Genomic DNA, 26918 nt, shown 5'->3' on the forward strand with positions numbered 1-26918 from the left:
AATGCAACTAGAGAAAGCCTGCGCACAGCAACAAAGACCCAATGCAGCCAAAAATAAAATAAAATAAATAAGTAAATAAATTTATTAAAAAAAAAGTTGGAAAGAAAAGTAATAAATAGTAGACTGAAAGATGATGCTTCAACTCTAGCAATAAATGCAGAGTAATAGAGTAATAGCTTCAAAATGTGGGGAGAAAAATTTGCAACAGAAACTGTTTTATTCACCTAATCTATGACTCCACACTGAAAAAAGAAATATATTTTTAAGTAAAAATAAATAGATAGATAACTTATAACTAACATGTCCTCAATGTAAGAGACTATAAAGTCTGTACTTACAGAAGAAAGAATTTGAACCTAGAAGACTGAGCTGCAAATAGGAATAGTTAAAAAAGATAATGGCAATTATGTAAAAATTCTGAATGCTTAAAACAATGAAAGTAGCAGTAATGAAACTGTAAATAAAAATAGAACTGAAATACTGGATAACAGTAATGGAAAGACACAAAGGTGTGACCAGAATTAAGGCTTTCACAGAATCTTGGCATACTTGGAAGGAGGAAAGAGACAATGATAACTGTGTATGCTAAAGGGTATGTGATACAATGATAGAAACAGAATGTTTAACTTCCAAATCATACAACTAACTTTCTATATTATGAGGGTAAATAAAAATATTTTAATATAGCTATACTATTTTGATGAACACTTAATGAAGCATTTATAATGCTAAGATGTACCATATGTAGTATCTAAGGAACTAGCACTCTCAGATGTTCAGTGTTAGGGACAACAAGTGCTGAATCTTCTAATGTATGAAAACTGTACCATAATTATAGATGAAATAAATCCCCTGAATCTATGCTAATTATTCTTACATAAGTTAAATGTAGAAATTGAATCTGTTTTACTTGCTATGTAGAAGCTATGCAATGCATTTTTGATGACTAGAATATTTTCTATTTCCCCACTTGATAACCTAATGTTTTTTCTATATTTAATTTTTTATAGAATATGAAGATTATGCAATCTTATACAGTTTGCTTAACAAAGATAAAAGGAGCTCTTTTAAGTGTCAGAAAACGGCAAAGTCAACAGTTTTCACAGTACTGAATTGCTAATTAGTGAGTTTTTCTCCTGCATATATAACAATATCACTTTTAACAAAAGACCTAGGTAAGAAATATTGCCTATAGTAGGAAAGTTCCAAAAGTTTGGTGTCAAATAGACCTAAGTTTTCCAGTCCTTACAAATGTTTAGCTTATAAACAAGTGTAGTTAGATCTGATACTTGGTTTCCTCAAAAGAGGTATAAAACATGTACAATATTTATCTCATTTTGGAAAAATATATAAAAATTGTATGTTAAGTCTGTAGCACTACATCTGACACAAAGTAAGTCCTCATTAAATGATGGCTACTAGAATAAGTTTTCCAACAATTATTTTATAATTTCATAGATGATTTTTATCACAAGACTCACTTTGACATCATTTTTCCTTTTTTCTGGAAAGTTCTAATTTTTGAGAAAAATATCAATATACCTAAATATTTTTAAGGTTGGGAAAAATCATGCTTTGTATACAAACAATTTAAACTTATATTCCTCTGTGTGTGTGTGTGTCTGTGTGTGATTAAATTGTCTGTATATTCTCCTAGCTTTTCTCAGATTATCCATGCTAATTTTCTCTTTATTCACTTGTTTCTAAATCAGATTCCAGTTTCATTTGGTTGTTTGTATGAGTTTAGAAACATTTTTTTTGTGTGTAAAATTTGTTTAGGAATTTTTTTTTGCAATAAAAGCCCTAAGCTTGCTACAAAGGATTATATAAGATTTATTTTCTAGTAAATAATTTAATAAGTTGACTATGTATGAATCATTATAATAGAAAAAGGAGCAGGGAAATTTTTTGATATGACTCATAAAGGTAGAATAAATACTTCTGAATACCTAAAAAGAAATAGTTATTTGTCAAATCATAACACTTTAAAAAAAATTGCAAGAGTGCAGGTGAATCCAGTTAGAATATTTGCCAAGACATTCTTAACATACATTTAGAAAAAATGGAGAAAACTGACTTAATAATTTGGACAAAGTATATTCATAGAGAAAGTAAAGGAAAAAAACCCCAAAAAACAATTATATCACCAAAAAGTCCCAAATATTTAGGAACATACCAGAATTATTAAGAAAATATTTGTCTAAAGAAACAAATATTTTGATAGTTTTTAAAGGTCATCAGAATTATTACCTTGGACTTTTAATAATCACTGAATATAATTACATGTATATGTTGTAATTTAGAAAACATTTAAATATTTTTGAAAGCAAATGTTTGGGAGTGTGACCATAAGTAGCATAATAATATTATGGCATTCATAGCTTGTAATCTCACATTCATTAGTCAGTATCATGCCCATGACATACAGGAAAATGAAGTTTATCATATAAAAGTTGAGAATAAATTCAGTGATCAATAGCAAATGATCTTCATGATATACAATTCAAGGTTTAAAGCCAGTAGAGCCACAGTTGTACTCTGAATCACACTGTGTGCACAGTAACTACAGTATTGCTAAAGATAATGGAGATTGGCTAGTACTTTTCACATACTGGAAAAAACGGAGAATACTGAGAATTTGGCCCTAACCCAATGTCTTCCCTTTCTTCTATCCAGAGATAGAAGAAGCCACATGAAGGCTCCTATCTTCCCAGACCACAAATTCACTAAGGATTCATTAAAAAAAAAAAACTGCAACACTAGACCTAAGCTTGAAAGCTTGCAAGAGCTCCAAGATGGCCCCGCTGACAATGTTATGCTTGGTCTTGTGGCTTCAAGACTCCTTCTGCCAATGGGCGGACAATACATTCTATCTGATGTTTGATGATCAACAAACTTTCTGTGAAAGGCCAGACAGTAAATATTTTAGGCTTTGTGGGCCATATGATCTCTTTCACAACAATTCAAACCTACAGTTGTAGCATAAAGGCAGGCATAAAATATATATAGATGAATGTGATTCCATTCTAATAAAATTTTATTGATGGACTTTAAACATTTAATTTAATTTTTGCATTTTATCCCACTGATTAAGAAATGTTTAGGAATATAAAAACTATTTTTTTGTGAACCCCAAAAATAAGAGGCAGGCTAGATTTGGCCGGCTGGCAATAGTTTGCCAACCCCTGATTTAGGTCACCATGATAATCAGATACAGACAGAAAAGACCTGACAAAAATAAGTAACAATGCATCTAAGCTGTGCTATGAGCTCAGGAGGAAGGCAATCAGAAGGAAAAGGTCCAACATGATTTATCAGCTACAGAAGAAAGTTTACTAAAATTCTAAAAAAAACAATTACTTATACATGATTAAGAATAGCACAGGTGTTTTCAATGCAAAATAAAAAAAGTATCTAGAAGTAAAATGTATTTTTTAAAATGAGATGACTCAGTGGAACACCAAAGTTTCTTGAACTAAAAGGTTTGCTTTCTAGTTAAAAAATCAATAAGTCAATTAAAGGAAAGAACAGCTGCCCCTGAGTCCTAAATTATGGACAAAGTAAAGGAAATATCCTAAAACATAAACAGAAAAAAGGAAAGAGATTAAAAATATGAAAATTATGAGGAAATAGACAAAAACCCTGGAGTTCAGATATTGAGAATTAATAACTAAATATTAAAAACCCAGGTAAAAAAGAATTGATAGTAAAAATTTAAAAAATGACAACAAATAATAGAGACTCATTCCTGGGCCAAAGAGAAATCCAAGTCTACTTTCTTGAATGCATTGATTTCTAGCAGACTAATCATGAAAGACATGCACATAGACATTTCCTGACAAAAGCCATACATTCCCACCCATTTTTAGGAACTAGAGCAATAATTTAAAATAAAAATGTGAAATATAATGAAATAAAACATGCTTTTTAAAATATAAAATTAATGAAAGAAAACAAAATTTAGCAACTTCTCCAAAAATAATTGTCTGTAGAAAATGATGCCATACGTTGAGATTGAAATTTTGAGAAGGTACAGGTTTGAAGAAAGATTGGTCATTTTCAAAATGTTGAGTTTCAGATATAGAGAAATAGAAAACAATGTCATGGAATTAGTGATTAAGAAACTATGGGGTAGAAAAAAAATGTGGAACTCAACACTACATAATTCTTGGATAAAACTCTGGGAGTCAATGAAATGGCCCTGAAAAACATAGTGTGGTAAAAGAAGAGACAATACATGAAGATAAAATTTTGGTAACACCACCATTTATAAGTGAGTAAGGAAAAGAAACCAGAAATGAAACTCAAGAAGAACAGGTAGCACAACATGCTACAGTAGTAATACAGAGACACCACTCTTCTTGAAACAAAAGAATATAAAATTCTGAGGAAAAAACTTCGGGAACAATAATGGTAAATTTTGCCAAAAAGTTCAATTAAGAGAAGTGTTGGGAAAAAAATCAGCTTTCAAAATGTGGAGGGTTTCAATGTAATTAACAAAAGTAATTTCAATGGAGTGCTTTGACAGAAGCTATGTCACTGTCACTTGGAGTGAATAGGTGAAAAGAAAGCAGAAAATATGTAATGTGTATATGTAAGTATTGTGTACTTTAAGATATTAGTATTCTTGGTTTTATGAATAAAGAAACAGTATCAGAAATATCAAGCAACTTTTCACTCACAGCCAAATAACAGGATTCCTGTATTTGGGAATGATTCCATATATTTTAACCTTATATTGATTTATTTTCATTTATATTTATTTTATTTTATATTTATATATTTATTTTAACCATATGTCTAACATTGTAGTGTGTGTGTGTGCGTATACCTTTAATCCTAGAAAGGTGCTCCATTAGTAAAAATATTAGAAGGTCAATTCAGAAAAATCACAGGAATTCATATTTTTATACTCCAATAACTTCAGCTTGTATATTGTATAAAGATATAAATACTATTTTATTTTTCAACATGTTGGGACTGAAGATCTTTTTTATTCAACAGTACATTTTAGTTCCTTTTCTCTCCACTAAAAATGGTAGAAATTATATCAATATTATTTATTCATTTTTTATTAAGCATAAGTATTTGGAGAACATACAAATATGTTCAGATCATTTTAAGGGCATTCCTTCATTAGCAAATGTTTGGAAAGCCAAACAACATGCTTAATAAAATTATGAAAACTTATTTTTACTTTTTCCTCAAATAAAATTTCATACTTTAAAATATTTAATGCCTTAAAAAGGAGGCAAGAACATAAAATGGAGAAAAGACAGTCTCTTCAATAAATAGTGCTGGGAAAACTGGACAGCTACATATAAAAGAATGAAACTAGAACACACCCTAACACCATACACAAAAATAAACTCAAAATGGATTAAAGACCTAAATGTAAGACCAGATAGTATAAAACTCTTAGAGGAAAACATGGGCAGAACACTCTCTGACATAAATCATATAGCAAGATTATTTTTGATCCACTTCCTTGAGTAATGAAAATAAAAACAAAAACAAACAAATGGGATCTAATTAAACTTAAAAGCTTTTGCACAGCAAAGGAAGCCATAAACAAAATGAAAAGACAACCCTCAGAATGGGAGAAAATATTTGCAAATGAAGCAATCAATGAGGGATTAATCTCCAAAATATACAAACAGCTCATGCAACTCAATATCAAAAAAACCAAACAACCCAGTCAAAAAATGGGCAGAAGATCTAAATAAACATTGTTCCAAAGAAGATATATAGATGCTTTAAAAGCACATGAAAAGATGCTCAACATCGCTAATTAGAGAAATGCAAATCAAAACTACAATGAGGTATCACCTCACACTGGTCAGAATGGCCATCATCAAAAAAATCTACAAACAATAAATGCTGGAGAGGGTGTGGAGAAAAGGGAACCCTCTTGCACTGTTGATGGGAATGTAAATGGGTACAGCTACTATGGAGAACAGTATGGAGGTTCCTTAAAAAACTAAAAATAGAGCTACTATAGGATCTAGCAATCTCACTCCTGGGCATATATCCATATACACACACACAATGGAATATTACCCATAAATTTGCAGCAACATGATGGACCTAGAGAATATCATACCCAGTGAAGTAAGCTAGACAGAGAAAGACAAATATTATGTGATATCACTTCATCAGGCAAATGGATCTACAAACAAAACAGAAACAGACTCACAGACATAGAAAAAGAATTTATGGTTACTAAAGGGGAGAGGGAAGTGGGGAAGTGACAGATTAGGAGTATGGTATTAACAGATACAAATTACTATACATAAAATAGAAAAGCAACAAGGATTTACTTTATAGCACAGGAAATTAACACCCAATATTTTGTAATAACCTACAATGGAATATAATCTGCAAAAAAATCCCTCACATCACTATGCTGTACACACATGAAACTAACAAAACACTGTATATCAACTGTACTTCAATTAAAAAAAACAAATAAGCAAACAAAAACAACCAGAAAAAGATAACCAGAGTATTTACCCTTTGTTTTCCTAACTTTTAATTGTATCTGCACCTTATTGTTCAAATTAAAAAATCACATACAAATATGAGACTTTACTTGATCTTCCTGATCTTCTTCACGCAAGTAGAAACAATACCTCCTTCCTTTGAATTCCTGTAGTATTTTATTTAAGAATGTCTCACAACAGTTATTACTATTTTATTTTGCAGTCATTAATTTTATCATCTCAAAGATTGTAAAACACAATACCTGTTTGAGATTCAAATGTTATTTGTCTCAGAGATTTGAATAATATGAAAAAACACAATAAATATTTATGGAATTAAAGAGCTAATGAATAAATAAACACTATCCATGTGATTTTCCCCACTTTTTTACCTGATTTTCAACAAAGAATTTAGTACTCAACATTAGTTTTCTCAGTGTAGTTTCCTCCACTACATGAGTATGTCAACCTACTTATATTCACACATTTATATGTTTAGCATTTAGAAGTTACAGAATATTATATATGAAAAATAATACAGTTTTAAATCCCTTACCCATACGCATATTGAAAAATAAAATACCAAGAAAATAACCTATACTTCTGAAGGCAAGAATATATCGAAAAGAGGAAAAATTATGCTCAGAGCCTTTTGGGCTTTAGGGATAGAATAATTAAAACATGTAATTTCCAAGGAATGCTGCAGAAGTGTAAAAGAGATAATCGAGGTTTATTAAGTCAGTAGGACTATGTCCCATGCGGACACGCGCTTAAGAGTTATAGAGAGAAAAAGAAAATCTGAATACACAGCTTTTAGTTTGTGTGTGTGTGTAATAATGCAATTAGAGTTTAGTGTCAGAGTATATAATTATAATGTGAAGTACAGATCAGAAATTCCAGCATGAATCCTGTGCTTCATATTTTCATTATATTAATGTATGCATCTAATTAATCTATACTAATTGAAGCTAAATGTGAAACTCTTTAGGTTACAGTAAATTTTTATGTGTTTTGAAAACTCTAATTCAAGATATATATGATTACATTATAATATGCCCTTCAGATGCTAAATTTATATGGCAATATTCATATATCTAGTACATTTCCTTTGTTTTCTTTAGGTTCTATACTGAGGTGCTGTAATCTGCTAATATATAGTTTATAGAAATAACCCCCCAAAGTGCTACCTTTATATGGTCTGCAAATATTTTATCAACAAATGTTGCACTGGGTTTTAGTCTGCAGGAACATTAAATATTTGGGTTTAGGCAAATTATATGAATAAAAACAAAGCAGACAATAATAATTAGAGGAAAGAGAAGAAACTGAGAGAAAAAAAGGAAGGAGGAAAAAAAGATTATGGCCTTGGAATCAGAAGAAAATGAGGAAAATTTAAGACATAGTAGGAAAAAGAATTGGAATGGGCAGTTGGAAGGGTACCAAGATAAAAGTAAAGACTAGGCATAGAAAGGGAATGAGGTTGGAATGAGAAGGTGCTTTTGGTGCCAGAAGGAGAAAAGATATTGGGTTCTGAGCCAGATCGGGCTGTGAGGGTGCTGGTGTCCCTTACAGGATTGAGTTATGGCTGGAAGGGAGAACAGGATGTGCCTGGCCAGGAGCAGAGATACTGGAACAAAACTGCAGCATATGAAGTGAGAGGAATATGTTCAGAGCTGTTGGAGGTTGTGGTTATTTAATCATAACTTTGTTCCTTCTGGTGCCAGAAATCTGATGGAACTCCCTCCCACAGAGGTCAAACAAATGATTTTCTCAACTCAGTCAATTACCCACCCTGTGAATAGAAGGTCAGAATGCTGACTAACCACAGTTTAAGACAAATGAGGTGCATTAGATGTGCACTTGCTCCCAAGGTTCCTGTGACCTAATCATTTTAGAGATTTAGATACTGCTTTGCTAAGGTCAGACTAACTGAATGATCAGTATGTTAAAATACTTGTTTTGATATTCTTATAATATATCCTTACTAAGGATATTATATAAACAATTAAGAATTATATAAAGTACTAAACAATAACACTTTAAGGAGATAGAATAGTTCAGTACTAACATACCTTACTAGAAATAGTTACTAGCTTTTGATTCAGAAAAAAGTGAAATTGAACCCCAAGTCTGTTATTTAACTATTTGAATTGGTAATTTAATGTCTTAGAGCCTCGGTGTTCTACCATTATTATTTAAATAGTAATACGAAACCCACGTGGTTTGTGTAATGATAAACTGGGACTAAATCTTGTTTAGCACAATACCTGGTACACATAATAAATGATACTTACAGAAGATACTTGATAAGATCTCCCTATATGAACCCTTCCTAAAGGCTCTCAAACTTTCCCACTTTTACCAAACACATTTCCTTAAGCCACTCCTAGAACTATTACACTGTCTTAAAAACAATCCCCTTCTCCTGAATCTTTATTCTGCTGTTCAATCAGTCAAGTGCTTCTGTTTATTGGTGAGTAAGTAACAATTTCCTTCACAAGAGTTTTCAACTTTGGTTATGGCATTTTCTTACACTGTTCCTCTCTTCTGAACTCATTTGTTCCTATATTCTATAATCTTCTATTTTGAAAGAGCTTTCAAGTGTAAAAACAAATCATTCTTTCTTACCATAACTGATATGTCTTATATTTTAATAGCCCTTTATATTTAACAATACACTGATATGAATTACACAGTGTATCATATCTCATTTTGCCTTGTCTCCCCCAAATATCACATAAAAATCTTAATAGAATGTGCCAAGTCGTATACCTCTTTTAATTCTCCATTGAGAAGAACAGTGCCTTGTCACTGTACAGGGGGCAAAACTTTCACCTCTATACTCTTAAGGTTTTCCTCTGGCCCTGAGAATTAAACTGACATAAAACAGATTAACAGGAGAAGAGCATTCAGATATATAAGTTTTATGTGACACGGAAACCTTCATAAGGAATGAACACCCAAATAAGTGATAAGTCTATTAGGATGAACAAAGAGAGGCAATAGTGGAAAAATAACTGAATTATGTGTTAAAGCTAAAAGAAAATAAGAATTATTTTAACAAGATCTGTTTGTACAGAATTCTTTTGGTCTCAGCTTCTTGTCCTTGATGATAAGAATGTTACTTTCCTTCTGATACAGGTGTTACCAAACCAAACTTGGGTCTTCTCACCTGTGCACAGTAAAGCCAATCTACTGACACCAGGTTGTGGTGAAGGAAAGTGTAGCCTTTATTGCAGGGCACCAAGCAAGGAGTCCAGGCAGCTAGTGCTCAAAAGACCCAAACTCCCCAGTGGCTTTCAGGGAAAGGTTTTTAAAGCCAGGGTGAGGGAGAAGGGTTGTGGGGTATATGATCAGCTCATGGATACTCTTCTGATTGGCTGGTGGTGAGGTAATTGGGAGTCAACATCAACAACCTTCTGGTTCCAACAAGTCTGGGGTCTACATGCTTGTGGGCAGCATACAGTTAACTTCTTCCACCTGGCAGGGGTTTTAGTATCTGAAAAACAGCTCAAGGATATGGCTCAGAATATTATCTGTAGCCCTTGAGAAGGAACTAAAGGTTCCTGACTTTGTTTAATGGCTAAACTATTACTATTCTGTCTTGCTTGGCTATTTTCCTTTCTTTCTGCATTTTCTCACTTCTCTGATTAAATTTATTCTTTGGAACTCGGGGAAAACCTAGGAGGCTAAAGATTTTCTACAGATAAGAAGCAGGTGGAGGACACGGTGGGGGGTGGGTGTTCCCAGATGGCCCCATCGGGTCCTGCTCACATAGGAAGGACATCCTTAGCATGGGCAATTCATCTTCTGCTCTTAAGAAAAAGAAGGAAGGTCACAGTGTTTTTCTTGCATTTTCTGTTTTGCAAGTGCCTTTAACTCAAAATAGTCAACGTGCCAGAGCAGCAAATTTGGGGGTGGTATATTCTGCCAGCCTTCACTGGTAAAATAAGTCCAATAAAAATTGAACGGTCACTTAATTTGAGAAGTATATATCAGAGGATTGCAGCACCACAAATTCCTTTTCATTTTGAAGTCCTCTGCTGAGTGAAGACAACACTAAATTAATATTAGTCATTTTTATTAGTCGAAGTTTTATCTGTGATATCAGTGCAAGGGTTCCTGGGCCAAATCTAGATTTTAGCAACTCTGCATTCTGAATCTAGATATTGTCAGAAATATATCTACAGAGGTTGACAGGAAGGAAAAAATTCTATGAAAACATATCAACTCTACTTACACTATTACTGACAAATGTCTCAGACCAGGAAACCCAAATCTTTTTGTTTCTTATCTCTTTTTCCTTGAATTTCAGAGAATATTTACATAAATTATTGCAAGAACAAGTAGCTGGAATAAGGAGAAAATGGCAGACAAATAGAATCAGATGAATGGCAAGAAGCAGCATGATAGCTTCCGAGTTTAGCACTAAGGTGGCCAAGGCTACGTAGCTTCTATGTGTCCCAGGCCTGTCACTAAACAGGGTGCCATTTGCACAAGAGAGAGATGTGGGTCGGGGGGAGGAGATGGCTGACTATAATGTAAATATCTACCAGAAAGTGGAAAAATAATAACAAGGAATGTCAACTTGATTTTTAAGATAGTGTTATTATTAATTTTTAAAAAATTAATAAACAGAAACCTCGGTCAAGTAGATGTGGGATACCAGAAGTTAGAGCTTTCACACCCTGCAAAGATAGCAGAGCCCAACGGGAAGAAGAGATTCCTCTTCTTTCCTGTCAAGGACTCAGCCAACAAAAAGCCACGGTCTATTTGTTTCCGATTCCCTCTAACTTCCTTTTCCCTTTTATGAAAGTGTTCTTCTTGGGACTTCCCTGGTGGTCCAGTGGTAAAGAATCTGCCTTCCAATGCAGGGGAGGAAGGTTCAATCCCTCGTTGGGGAACTAAGATTCCACATACCTTGGGCCAACTAAGCCCGAGCACCACAAATACAGAGCCCACACGCTCTGGAGCCTGTGCGCCACAACTAGAGAAAACCCGCACGCCACAACTAGAGAGAAGCCCGAGTGCCGTAAGTGGAGACAAGCTCGTGTGCTGTAACGAAAGATCCTGCATGCTGCAACCAAGACCCAACTCAGCCAAAAAAAATAAAGAAAATAAATAAATAAAATATTTAAAAATAAATAAATAAAGTGTTCTTCTTTCCTTACCATGTGGTGGCTTGCACATGGCTCGCCATGGCTGCAGACCCCAAACTGCAATTTTCTGCTTATCCCGAATAAACCCATTTTGCTGGAGAACGTGGTGGCTCCAGGGTTGCTGAGAAAACAGGTGAGGTACCCATGATTGAGCCCATTGTGCTCACTGCTTATCTCACAAAACCCTGGAGTTTGAAGGTATTTCTTTTTCTTGGATCTGAGCTTACATGCTCTTTGTGTTTGAAGCTCTCCCGTCTTTACTTAGGATCTTTTTAAAGGTTTCATCTTTCTGGTTAAGGCCTTGTTTTGTATATAAATACTCCTTTGGCACTTTGGTCTGACTGGAGATCAGACTGTTTCACTGAAGCTGGCTAGTCTTCAAACCATTCCTTCCGGAACAGGGTTGTTTCTCTGAAACAATGCCAATTTTTTCAGGCTTTGGCCAATTCCTTTGGAAGGGCTATCTTCTGGAGAGTGCCTAAAAAAAAAGCATTTGGCCTGGCTCCTCTGGGACCAAGCTGTCTTAAGACTGGCTAAGATGGCTTGTAAACTGTTCAAATTAAGCCATTTGTGCTGTAAACTTATTTAAGCTGTTTGAAAATTGTTCTTTACTCTAGAAGAAAAACCTCTAGGAAATGGCATCCCAGTATCTAAGTGTCTTGAGGGAGCCTCACTCCCTCCCCGCAGGGAATCTGGCCAATTTTATGTTTAAAAACATGGTCCTTCCTCAGGTATATTTCTAACTGAATGGACCAACCTGACCAAAGGCAATTTAGAATATCAATTGCCATTATGGGGAACTTTTGAAATACCCAAACTTAATTTACTTAAAACTGTACTGGACTACAATAGCTTGAAAGTTTCCAGAACTGAGTGGAATGCTTATTTCAATTAATATTTTGAAGCTTCCTAGCATTATTAGGAATCTAAAATTGCCTCTGTAAAATAAAGTTTTAAAGATTAACTGAGGCAAACAAATGACTAAAGAAAGATAAAATGGCTCCCGCAGCCTCAGAATCTTCTTCCTTGGCTTCCCCTCAGACTCTGTCATTGGCACTATCTTGTCTCTCTCAGCACCTCCTGGCCAGACTCAGCCTCCAGAGCTATCTTCCTTCTTCCCCTCTACACCACCTCCACCTCCACCATACTCCCAAATTTCCCATACTAATTCTCTTGCCAAACTTCCCGTTTTCTCTGAAACTCTCCCCACTTCCTTTTTCTCTGACTTGTCAGAACCTGTCCCTTTAAAATTAAGCCTTCTGAGGATCCAGAGGCTAAATTTTTAATTTTTTATGCTTTCTGGATTAAAGCTGAACTGTGAGACATAGTCAAAGATTTTCCTAAAGTAATCAAAGATCCTCATAGATTTGCTAAGGAATTTAATATAGCCATCCACACTTATCAACCTGGTTTCTCTGACTTACATCACCTAGTTCTTATGCTTGTTGGTAAAGGCCAGGGCCAGCACTGGATGAAAACTGCTAATTGGGTAAGTCTTGAAAAGTCTCTAGAATTAGAACTGGGAGACCGGCCTGCTAACTTACGATCACATTCAGGCAACTGCTAGGCAATTTCATTGAGCAATTCTTAGCGCTATTTGAAAGCCTGTTGATTAGAACAAAACTCAAGTGTGCACACAAACATCTAAAGAACCTATTCATAATTTTTACAGTCAACTTCAGAATGTTTTAAAAGAAAATTCTAGTCTTCCTTCAGATGTTGATTCCACCTGAGTAGCTTTTAACTCTATGCTTATTAATGGGGCTGAACCAGGACCTTTCCCTTCCAGTAAAAAGGACCAGGATGGAATGGGAAACTATGTCCACTCCACATTTAATTAATCTGGCAACCAGCTCTCTTGCACTCCAGATGAGTCACCGCTAAGGAAGACCACCAAACTTCTTAATCTTAAACTCCAGCAAATGAAGGCTCCTAAATGAAACCAAACCCCACCTAGTTTCTGCTACTACTGAAAAGAGGCAAAACATTGGAAAGGAGATCTTTACAAATTTAAGCACTTTAGATACCTTCAGCTCACTAGCCAGCCTTTCCAAAGTCCTCCCTAATGATGGGACTACAAGGAACTACTGGGCTTCCTCCCAATCCTCCCTCTTGACTGGCTTGGAGGAACTTGTCTCCATATTAGGGATCAATCTCTTCCAGTCCTGACACTGGAGCCACACTCTTAGTGCTCAGCCCTGCTACTATGAAACAGCTCCTGCTTCGGAGTACTAAAACAGTTCAACCAGTGGGCATCTCTAATGAACCTCAAGAGGTTCCTGTCCCCGAACCTATTCCTTTTTGTTTGGGCCCTTTGAGAGATACTCACCCTTTTCTCCTTAGTTCCTCCGCCCCTATACGTTTATTACACTGAGACTTCTTAGAGAAGCATCATGCTTCTAATTCTAGAAATTGATAGTAGTCATCAAAGTAACCAACTAGGTGAATTAAATGACCCTTTGACATTTTTCAGTTGTTCCATTTCTGATGGAACTAGAGCAGATTCTGGCAACACTGATCATTTGTCCCTTTTGAATCAGCTACCACTTTCCTTATGGGCAAAATCTCCAACTGATGTTGGCAAAATTCACAGCCACCTCCCAGCAAAATTTAAATAGACCCCTCAAAACCTCTTCCCAAAATTAATCAATATCCTGTAGGTCAAGAAGCCCTGTGAGGCATAACGCCCATAATAGACGCCCCAAGGTTTCATTATCCCCTGTACTAGCCCTGTAACACCTCCATTAAACCAGTGAAAAAAATCTAAGGGCCCAGGGTGGAGGTTTGTCCAGTACCTCACAGCAATAAACAACACTGTTGTCCCTTGATACTTCACAGGTTACTAACATCTATTTCCACTGAAAGCAAATTCTCTACTATAACTGATTTATGCAGTATATCCTTAAGTATTCCAGTTGATGAAGATAGCCAATACCTTTTTTGCCTTCACTTGGGAAGAAAAACAATTCACCTGAACAGTAATTCCTGAGTGTTATACTGTGAGTCCCTATTTCCTGAAAGTCCTGAAGGCTGATCTGGATGCTTTGTTGCAATGTGGATGATTTGCTTCTTTGCTCTCCTTCTCAAGCTTCCTCACAGGAGGACAGTGTCCAGTTGCTAAAGCTTTTAGCCTTAAAGGGACATAAGGACGCCAAGAAAACTGCAGTTTGCCCAAACTCAGGTTCAATATTTAGGGCACTGGATATCAGAACAAGTGCTACACCTACATCCCAATAGACTTCATGGTGTCTTAAAGCCCAAAACTAAGTGCCAACTGTGGGGTTTTCTCAGGCCAGTTGGTTATTGCTGAATTTGGATTCCAAATTGCTCTCTTATGGGCAAACCTCTATAAGTTTTACTCAACAATAACAATCCCAATCCAATTTTATGGGAAGAACCAGATAACACAGCCTTCAAGACCTTAAAGGAGAGTCTGATGAACTCACCTGCCCTCTGGCATCCCAATGATCAGATTCCCTTTTTCCTTCTTGTATATGAAAAGGAAGGGAATGCCCTTGGGGGACCCACCCAAAAACACAGGGACCACTATCAACCGATAGGGTATTATAGGCAGCAACTGGACCCTATGGCATGGGGATATACCCTTGCCTTCGAGCCATTACAGCCACTGCCCTTTTGATTAAAGCCACAGAGAAAATCATGGAATCCAGAGAAAATCATGGAATCCCTTCTAACCATTTTTGTACCTCATGCAGTAGAAGCTCTCCTGACTTCTCATCACAGTCAGCATTTCTCAGCCAGCTGCCTCATCTCTTATGAAGGTCTTTTATTAACTGTTCCTCACATAACTCTTTTACTTTGTAATAAACTTAATCTGGCTACTTCCCTCTACATCACTGATGAAGTCCCTTACGACTATAACGCTAACAAACTACCTCCTGACTCCTTGTGATGAGTTACAGGAAACTCCACTGGGTAATGTTGACTTCTCATGGTCCACTGATGGTTCTTATTTAAAAGTGACAATGGTAATTGTCCTGGAAATGCTATTACAACTCCTTTGGATGTTGTTGAGGAATCATCTCTACATATTGCTACTTCAGCACAACAGGCTGAGTTATACAGTCTTTTATGAGCTTATATTTTGGTCAAGAACAAAACTGCCAATATTTATAGTAATAGTATATATACTTTTGGAGTAGTTCATGACTTGAGGATAGTGTGGAAGCAACGTGTCTTCCTTACTTCCAGTGGAAATACAATTAAAAATGGTCCCTGTGTTCAGGAATTATTGGATGCAATACTTTAAATCACTGCTTTAGCTATCATTAAGATTCCAGGGCATTCTAAACTTGATTCTGTGGAAGCTAAGGGTAATCACACCTTGCTGATATTTCTGCAAGGAATGCTACCCTTTAAGGGATCAACAGCAGCCAAACCTCTGTCATGGTCCAACGGGCTATTTCCCCAAATAATAATTTAGAAAAACTGGCTAAAGAAGCCCGATAATTGGCCTCAGAAAAAGAAAAACAAGATTGGGAATTCAACAATTGTTGGTCTGATAGAAAGAGGAAGCTCTGGTTTGGACCAAACAACAACCCAGTCTTACCAGACACTAAAATTCCCACTCTTCACTACTGTCCATGAATCAAACAATTAGTCTACTGACAAAATGGTAGCCTTCATGAGTCAATATGGTGGGGAAACATTAACAAAGCTGCATAAAGTGCCTGCCTCACTTGTCCCACTTGTCCAAAGTACAACCCAGGGAAAACTGCTTCCAGACATTTTAAACTGCCTAATGGACCACTGAGGGTCTGGCAAATGTATTCACACAACTTCCTCTGTTTCATGGATATAAATATGCTTTAGTCATGGTCTGTATGTTTCCACACTGGACTGAAGCCTTCCCTTGAAGATAGGCTACTGCCTCTTCTGTGGCTAAGGTCCTATTGGTAAAGATTATTCCTACCTGGGTAACTCCTCTCAAACTCCATAGATCAAGGAACCCATTTTACTGGCCAGGTGCTCTGACAAGTCTGCACTGTTTGGCTAGTTTTACAGCACTTTCATTGTGCCAATCATTCTCAATCCTTTGCTTTAGCCTAATGCAATAATGGCATTTCTAAGACTCATTTGGCATACTTTGTAGAGGCCCTCCAAGTACTTTGGCCAAAATCATTGCTGTTGGTCCTTCTAAATCTCACATCCACCCTTTTGGAACTCATAAACTCTCACCCTTTGAGACAGAGGATACCCACTGCACTTGGCACCCGCTTCTTTTGACCCACACGAATAAAAGGAGAGAGACTCCAATACTGCAAGGACCTAATTGCTTCTATTAAAAATAACCATGTTTTGGTACAGCAGTCTTTTCACAGTGTGTCCTCAGGAGATGAAGGCCTTAAGCTTCATACCTTGCAACCTTGAGATTTTATCTATTGGAAAAGCCCCTTCAACCTTGCTGGTTGAAGTACTGCTAACAAACCCTTGTGCCACCCAATTTTAGGAAACAGACTCTTGGATTCACGTGACACACCTAAAGAAAGCACCAAACATTGACTAGACCTGCACGTCAACTGGTAACCTAAAAGTAAAGATTTCCCAAACTGAAGCAAATGACATCTGATGAGACAGCTTTCCCAAGACTAGCTGGATGTTTGTCACCAAATCTTTGATGATGACAGAATTCAGATGATTTCAAAAGTCTTTGATCTTGAGAACATATGAACTTCAGATAAAAAGTGCCTGAGAGTTCTCTCTCCTGCCCCTCATTGTTACCTGAATGTGACCTTAATAGGTTTCCAATCTGTGAACTTTCTCTCTGATGTGAGACACTAACCCAGGGAAGATCCTTCCCTTTTGCGGGACAGAAAACAGCTGAAACTAGAAAACCTGACACCTAATCAGCGAGGTTTCCAAGAAAGAACTTGATCAAAAGAAGAAAATGTAAAAAATTAAGAGACCTTGGGGCTTCCCTGGTGGCGCAGTGGTTGAGACTCCGCCTGCCGATGCAGGGGACACGGGTTCGTGCCCAGGTCCGGGAAGATCTCACATGCCGCGGAGCAGCTGGGCCCGTGAGCCATGGCCGCTGAGCCTGCGCGTCCGGAGCCTGTGCACCGCAACAGTGAGAGGCCCGCGTACCGCAAAAAAAAAAAAAAAAAAAAAAAATTAAGAGACCTCAATTAATTAGAGTTGGGAGACCAGAAGGGGGAGCTCTCACGCCCTACGATGACAGCAGAGCCCAAAAGGGAAAAGAAAGACTTCTCTTTCCTGGCAGAGACTCAGCCAATGAAAAGCCATGAACTGCTGGTTTACTAGAGCTCTCCCAACTTTCTCTCCCTCCCAATAAAAGTGTTCTGTTTTTCTGGGGCCTTGCACATGGCTCACCATGGTTGTTGGCCCCAAACTGTCATTCTCTGCTGATCCTGAATAAATCCATCTTTGCTGGGAAAATATCTGGCAGTCTTTTTGTTTCAGGTCAAAAACAGTTACCCGTGAAGTAACAGACTGTTCAATGCCCAATCAATTAGAAGGTAACTTCTATTCCAAGACCAAAATCAGATATGAAAATAGAATTTGGGGTGAGAATATTCTGCTTCATAGGAGAAGGCCAAAGTATTGATAGCTCTGCTTAAAATGCTGTAAATTTTCAGATAATTTCTCTTAGCTGTTTGCACTGAACCTTCACAGTCTTACAGAGTTTTCCCAATTGGAACTCATTACCTACAATGCTCTGAAATGTGCATTCAAAAATACCTTGTTTCATGCTTAGTAGTTTTTATTTTCTTCCTTCCACAAGAACACATTTTCTAAAATTTTCTGCAACAAAAATGTATACTACTGTCTTTTGAAAATAGACTTATCAGTCATTTGAATTGACTCTACTCCTAAAAATTACACATCAAACAGACACATTTGCTTCCTCATGAAGGTCCACACATGAAAGTTAGAAATTATCATCTCTCTCCTGGGAGCATTCCAGTGGCTACATGGTGATAACTGACACAAGAACATTTCTGAACATAAGTGCTGAACACATGTAGGAAATCCATTTTAGGAGCAGTAAATAGAGAACAAATCACAGATTCTGGTGACCTCTGCATCTTCCATTATTTTATATTCCTAAACCTTATTCCATCTTACTTCCTAATTCCATGCTCCCTTTTAAACTATAAATTAATAGATCCTCAAAGTAGTTGGTCTAATCATAGTGTAAAAGTGATTAGGTATATTTTTCTTAGCTCTTCATTTTTAAATGTAATTTTAGCCACTCAAAGGAAACTTAGATATAAATGTAGATTATGTTTATATGATATAATCAAATGTGAATTTATTTATTGGCTATAACTTGTTATTCAGGTAATTCTAGATAGATAGGTAGATAGATAGGGCCCCTGGCTCAAGGAACTTAACACTGTGAGAAGATCGCACAAAATACTAAGTAAATCTGGAGGAAAGAGTGAGTAATCAGGTCTGGAAGATAGCAAGATCAGACAAGTGTATACTCTGTTCTTTTTACCCTCTAGTTATTTCATTAGTATTTCAATAGTAGAGAGTTCCTTCTCTCTACTATTTCATTTAAAAAAATACTCAAATGGTGATCTATTTATGTTTAATATCAAATACATTTGATATATTAGCACCTAGCACAGTCACTGGTTTAGCTTCCACCTGCCTGCCAGTAAATTAACTGTGATGATTATCATACATTCATTTACCATAATAATTATTAAATAAGTCCCTATTACGTTCCAAACGTTGTAAATTTTGTGATTCAGCAGGGAGCGATGCAGAGTATAACATACATTAAACCAGTAAACATATCATACATAATATTTCATATACTGCTGTGCTATGAAGAAAATAATCAGGGTCAAAAAAATAGGAGTAAATGGAATGGGATGGGATTGTTTTGGAAGGGGATTTAGAGAAACTTCTCAAGAAAGAGACCTCTGAACAGAGACCAGCTGAATGAGGAGTGCCCCCTATGAAGATACAGGGAGGGAATTCCAGGAAGAAAACAACCAGCAAGCTTAGAGATACTGAGGCAGGAAGGGATCAGAATAGTTGGAGGAAAGAAAGAAGAATGTGGCTGAACTGTAGTTGACAAGGAGGAGAATGGTACTGAATGATACTGTAGAAGCAGATAGCAGGTAGACTGCCAAAAATAAATAGGTTGATAAATAAACAAACAAACATAGGACTTTGGCTTTTTCTGTAGATGTGATTTAAAGCTACTGAGGGATTTTTAAAATGGAAGATACTGCTTTGAATTGTCCTGGGGGAAGGGTAAGGAACAAACACACGGCCTGACTGGCAATAGTGTTTGCAGGCTGACCAGTTAGGATGTTACATTAGTAACACAGATGAAGGATTATGATTCCTTGAAACCAGTGTTTGTTGTGGCGATAACAAGAAGTGTCTGGCTTCTGGATATGACGTGATCATAGATAACTGGTATACAGATAAGGTAGATAATGAGGAAAAGAGAACCTTGGATTACTCTGAAATTGTATTCTTAGATAGTATGTAATTGGTGATTGTATGGATAGTAACTCATCTGGATGTCAAATGGGTATTTGGGCAAGCCCATTTGCTTTTGTCCTTGGTCACGAACCATTCTCAATGCTTCTTTTCTGTGCACTGAGCCAAGGGGGGCTGACCCAGGAGGGAACCTGACATTTGAGGACAGCCTCCTTTGGGCTCACTTGCCAGTAGAATTCTCACTGGGTTCAGTCAATTGGAGGAGGATTTAAATGATCTCCTAAATGCTATTGATTTATAAATATATTTTTCTAGGGAAAAAAGTTATTTTCCTTTTTGTATCTATATATGAAATGTACCTATCCAATAAATATCTAAACTCAAAATGTTCCATATTGAACATTCTCTGGAAACATGCTTGCCTTCTTGTTTCTCTCTTGAATCACACTACAATTCTGTAAATTCCTGAATCTCAAACCTATAAATACATCTGATTTTCTAACTACCAGCATATACTAGTTATTAAAATCATATTAATAAAATCCAAAAATATTTTTACTAAAATTTTCTTTAATTTTTATCCTTTACTGTCTTTCACAGACACATCATCTCTTCCTATGGACTGTTCCTCTAGCCTTCTGTGCATAAATTTGTTCTCCAACTTACTAACTGAATGGCCCTACTAAAATTTAACTACTTTGATGTATGTCATCTATAAAATCTTCAATTGGTTCTCAATAGTCTGGGATAAAGTCTAACTGTCTTTTATTTACACATATAACTCATTATTTTTTGGTTTTGTTAACACTTCATGTTCAACTGTCATCATACACAAATCCCCATCCTTAGTGTACACACACATACACAGGCCACATTGGGATCCAGTGGAAATAGTTATATTCAATTTTAGGCATACACAGCATAGTCTGCATCTAACCCTTGCTTTGATCACCCTCTCTCTCTTGCATAGAATACCCTTTGAACCCACTTCTTCTTTTTCTTTGTTTTTTTTTTGGCCGCGCAGTGTGGCATGCGGGATCTTAGTTCCCAGACCAGGGATGGAACCCATGCCCCCCTGCATTAGGAGCATGGAGTCTTAACCACTGGACTGCAAGGGAAGTCCCAAACCCACTCCTTCTAAACAACTATAAATATAATTGGCTCGGGCTTCCCTGGTGGCGCAGTGGTTGAGAGTCTGCCTGCCGATGCAGGGGACACGGGTTTGTGCCCGGGTCTGGGAGGATCCCACATGCCGCGGAGCGGCTGGGCCCGTGAGCCATGGCCGCTGAGCCTGCGCGTCCGGAGCCTGTGCTCCACAATGGGAGAGGCCACAACAGTGAGAGGCCCGCGTACCACACACACACACACACACACACACACACACACACAAAATATATATATATATAATTGGCTTGATTTGCTTCTTATGAAATGTTCTTTGTCCCAGTTAGAATTATCTCACTTATTCTTGATGCCTCAAAAGAATCCACACTTCTATATTTATACCTCTACCATTTCCTTACAAATACTAGTTTTATTTCTATCTCCTCCAATTAAGCAGAAAATAATAGTATCTTTCCCAATACCCTGGTTGTTAAATCTTAGGCTCATTACCTCAGCCAATCAGGTGTTCCATTCTGAAACTGTGAAGTTTGATGAAGTAAAAGAAAAAAATGGATAGTTAAATTATTCAGGGCTTTTGTTGTTACAAGTCCCCCAGAGATGGTAGTACTGACACTGCAGCAGCACGGGCTTATAGAGCACTAGCCTCAGCAGCTGGTCACAGCGATAACCTCAGGTGCAAAACATTTCACCCACACTCCCCAAACCTAAAGTTTTTTCAGTTACCTCCTAGAATATCTGCTATATCATGCACCTTCAAATACTTACACATCTACTTTATATACATTCATGTATATTTTTAGTTAGTTTAGCTAAATTTTACTAGGAAAAAAAAAAAGAACCTTGACTGAACTGCCCTTATACTCTCAATACCAAATAATATGCTTACATCATTGAAGCTTAATTTATATTTGCAGACTGTATAAATGAATACGTTTCATCCTTAAAGATGAACAACATAACAAATGTTAACATTCATCAAGTGCTTATTTTGGGTGTAGCTCTGTGCAACATGCTTTGCAGAAATGAATTTATTTACTCCTAACCCCATCCCTTGAGGTAGATGTTATTCTTTGCTTTACTGTGTAGGATACTGAGGCATAAGAGTTAGTTATATGGCTCAAAGTCATATCTCGTAAATAGGGAAGCTGGGATTTGTACTTGAACATCTGCCTCTGATACCCACACCCATTCCATTGCCTTTTATTGCCTCTTAAAGCAGGATAAGAGGTATGTTTTCTTTGTTGTTTGTATTTGTTTGTGTATTGAGATCATTACTAGTTTAAGCAAAAATAAATGAGTACTCTTTGAATTTTTAATATTAGATTACATTTTTTCTACTGTCCTTTGCCCAAAATAAAAGAAATGTGAAAAATAATACAGGTTTATCCAAATTCAGGAGAGAAGTGAAAACGATTTTAATGATCATCTTCTCAGCTGTTTGGTTTGCTTATTATCAGCATGGTCCATATGAATCAGCTGACACTAATAAGAACCTCTAAGAGGAGAATATATGCTTTCAATTTAAAAGTCTAGAACCTATCAATCCCAGTTAAATGAGCATCATGTTTTGTAAATTTGAATGTTATACTAGAAATGTATAAATATTTAAACATATCTTCTTTATTATATATAAATATATACATATGATATGTACATATTTATGTGTGTGTATATATATATATATATCATTATAAATGGATATATGTTTTACTTCCACATAAATTCGGTTTTTAGATCCTGTGTCTTTATATAGACAAAGTCTAAGCCAAAATAAGAATTAGCTTGGCTTAGTAGATGCAGAATACTGATGAAGAGCTATCTTTTGAATTTCTTCCTAAATGCTCTTATATTAAGCCTTAGAACTGCAGGAACAGAGAGTTCCACAGCCTTGGAAACATGACAAAGACATCCTCCCCTGAATTTTACAACATTTATTTCAGTTAACTACAAAATGTCAGAAATGAAAAGGACACCACCAGAAATTTTCTCAGTAAATTTTCACCTCAATTATGGCCATAAGAATATAGCACAAAAAAATTTAAACAGCACAAAACTAGAAGTAAAAAGAACAATTTCCGACAGACTTGCTTTCAATTGTACCTATTAGAGAAAGCATTATCTTCTAAAAATCAATATTGTACAATCATAACTTTTTTCTTGACCTATAAAACGTTGAGGCTACTGAGTTTGTAATTCTGAGAAATAAAGCCCCAATACTTATCCCAGATGTTGTTGAGTATGCCCCAAGTATGAGCATGCAATGTTTATTCACATATTCACATCCGTTAATTCATTACAAAAATTTTTTTGAGGCAAAATTGTACCTTGAAGTCTGTGGCCTGCAAAAACTTCAATAATTATGCATATGGATATGTACATATATTACATAAAAAATACATAGTATAGAGTGTCAATGATCTACATTGAAGTTTCTGGTGATCACAGACAAATCATTTCCTAAATGAACCATTAAGATATTTATTAATTCATGTGTATTAGACACTAATAATTTTGAAATAATTTTTACTCACATGTGAAAGAGAAGGAATTTTGTTGGCTCAAAGGGAGAGGCAGGACTCAACTTGGTAGGTTTCATGTTCTTGTTTTATTTTTAAACCTACCAGGAGGAACTGAAAGCTGGGAAGGGAAGCGTTACTGCATAGGGAAAAATGTAGAGTAAGAACAGTAACAAAATTAATGTCTGAAATAATCTAACCTAAGTTCTTTATCGTACTAGTAGTTATAAAGAATGCAGTTGCTTTTTGAACACACTATTCTCCTAATTCTCTGGATTCCTGTTCTGATTCGTTCTTTTGCTTTCCAGGCCTACTTTTTTTTTTTTTTAATTATTTTTTTTTTTGCAGTACGCGGGCCTCTCACTGTTGTGGCCTCTCCCGTTGCGGAGCACAGGCTCTGGACACGCAGGCTCAGTGGCCATGGCTCACAGGCCCAGCCGCTCCGCGGCATGTGGGATCCTCCCGGACCAGGGCACAAACCCGCGTCCCCTGCATCAGCAGGCGGACTCTCAACCACTGCGCCACCAGGGAAGCCCCTCCAGGCCTACTCCTTAGCTTTTACTCTCAGACTTCATTTCCTTGTTCTCCTGGATTTGGCATCTGTTTTCTGGAAGCCAGATTTTCCAATACTTTAATTTAAAAAAAAACAACAATAAAAACAAACCTGAAGCCTTAAAGAATTCTCCAAGAGGCATCAGAGTATCATACTCATGTAAATCTCTTCAAATCTATAGATATTTATGTCATCCTCATACTTGATAGATATTCTGGCAGAAATATTTGAAGAAAGGAAAACTCAGAGTTGCCCAAATTTAATTTTAAAAATATACAAAACATCAGCTTGAAAGGGCACCTATAGTGTCAAACAGAATAAAGAAGAAAAAAGTCCAAATAGAAACTTGGTAGAGTCAGTTTCTAAACCATCAAGAAACAGTTCTGAAGACTTACAGAAATGAAATGCAATTATTAAAAATTAAGAAATGGCCTTCTTCAGAGTAACACTAAATACATGAAAGCAATGGATTAATATTTATCATGTTTTGAAGTTAAAAACTTATTATTTTTGATATGGAATACTCACAATAAAATGAACACAAGCTGGGCCATAAAAGTCCTCAAATTATTAAACAATGAACATCACTTATCTATATTACCTGTCTAGAATAAATTGCAAGTCACAAATAAGTGGAGATATAAAAAAATATCTTACTTCTGAAAACAGTTATAAATATTCCACAGACAAAAGAGAAAAAAGCTTAAAAGAGATTACGGATAACTGAGAACTAAATTACTGTAATAAAACACAGGAAATAGCTAGAGAGAAATATTTAACTTGGAAGTCATTTTTTCAGAAATAAGTTTGAAAACCACGATCTCAGTCTCTAACTCCAAAAGCTAAACTCCCAAAAGATTTAATTCCAAAATATTAATAGAATTCACCTTTCAAAATATGAAATAATAATAAAAAAAGATAATGAAAAATTAAAAAATGGGGTAAATCCTAAAATTTTAAATGGTTTATCAAATATATATATATTACTTCTGAAATAGATTTTTATTGTTTAATCAAAATTATCATATTGTTTCATTTAAAAATTTCTTTTGGAAAAATTCCTGAGCTAAAAAATTCCTGAGCTAAAATTTCTCATATAGCATGACTGAATACACTGTAAATTTTACTCAGCAGCAAAATATCTTGGAATTTGTTTAGCTAACAAAATTTACAGTAATCTGAAAAACACTGACCCTTGTCTTATTTCAATAATTTAACTATTACAATAAAATCTCTCTCTCTTTCCCTCTCTCTCTCTTCTACCCAGTCCAGGAAAACTCTGTCAAATCCTTAAAATGCAAACATAAAGCAAACACCAGACAAATGAGACTTGGTAAGCACTCTGTTTGAAACTAGGTTTTCCACTAGGTTCAAATCTAGATAATAATTTTCCTTGTAATTTTTCCATTTTATAAATCAAATATACTTCAGTGTCCAGTTTACTGTATAGAGTTCTTTTATATCTCAAATCACTTTGTATGGATATTCTCCTCACTAAGTTCTCCCCTTAAGAGAAACAAACACTAATGTATTACCAGAGTCTTCACCACATAAGTTAGTATATACTAGAACAATTTTTTTGTTCCAAACTATTTCATCCACTAATCAGAATGCTGTCCAGATTATTTTGTTCTTAAATCCAAGACAAGCTATTTTCTATATTGCTAAGGAATAATAAAAAGGAGAAAATTCAACTTAACTTCAAAATAAATTTCCAGGAGAACAAGAGAAAATACATATTAATTTAAAATAAGTAATACATATGTGAGAAATGAATTTGTTATACTGTAATATGAGCATATTTAGACATTTTTATGATTTCCGTATTGCTTTTATTTTCATATAGACATTTAAACCATTAGTTTTCATATCTACTGTAAAATTTCTAGGAAAGATATAGCTATGTTTGGGTATACATTATATATAGAATATATAAAGTATATATAGATTCAAATATATTTAAGCACAGACATATATCATATATGTGATATGCATGTGATATATATATGAATATATATCTGTGCATATATATAATGCTTCCAGGATGAACCCAACAAAACTTAAAATATGGACTAAAGAAGGGCTTCCCTGGTGGCGGAGGGGTTGAGGGTCCACCTGCCGATGCAGGGGACATGGGTTCGTGCCCCAGTCAGGGAGGATCCCACATGCCGCGGAGCGGCTAGGCCCGCGAGCCATGGCCGCTGAGCCTGCACGTCCGGAGCCTGTGCTCCGCAACGGGAGAGGCCACAGCAGTGAGAGGCCCGCGTACCGAAAAAAAAAAAAAAAAAAAAAAATATGGACTAAAGATATTGTACTAGTACTTATTATTTACTGCATCACTAGCACTTCATCAATCATTCTGAGCAAAATCTGATTCACTTGTCATTCTTACTTGGCAATCAAAAATCTATCTCAGAAACAATGTTTATCCATCACAGCTCCATTTCCACCAACATTAAAATGTGTATTTTTTCCAACATAGTCACAAAAAAGTCCCCAAGTTTTGACCTATAATGAAGATAAGGTTTTTGAGTTTAAGGATGACTTTGTCTTAGTTTAATTTAACCAATTTTTGGAAATAACCAGCTAACTAATGGTTTTGAAATTCTTCATTTGCTTTAACTTGGTGTCAAGC

At 35.8% G+C, this 26918-nt stretch overlaps 1 pseudogene; it reads right to left on the minus strand.

Moving 5' to 3' along the window:
* The window catches only part of LOC114888046, a 105967-nt pseudogene that overhangs the window by 44153 nt on the left and 34896 nt on the right, over positions 1–26918 (minus strand).

The sequence above is a fragment of the Monodon monoceros genome, unplaced genomic scaffold (assembly GCF_005190385.1).
Source record: "Monodon monoceros isolate NGI ecotype Baffin Bay Population unplaced genomic scaffold, NGI_Narwhal_1 Super_Scaffold_8, whole genome shotgun sequence".
NCBI classification, from domain to species: domain Eukaryota; kingdom Metazoa; phylum Chordata; class Mammalia; order Artiodactyla; family Monodontidae; genus Monodon; species Monodon monoceros.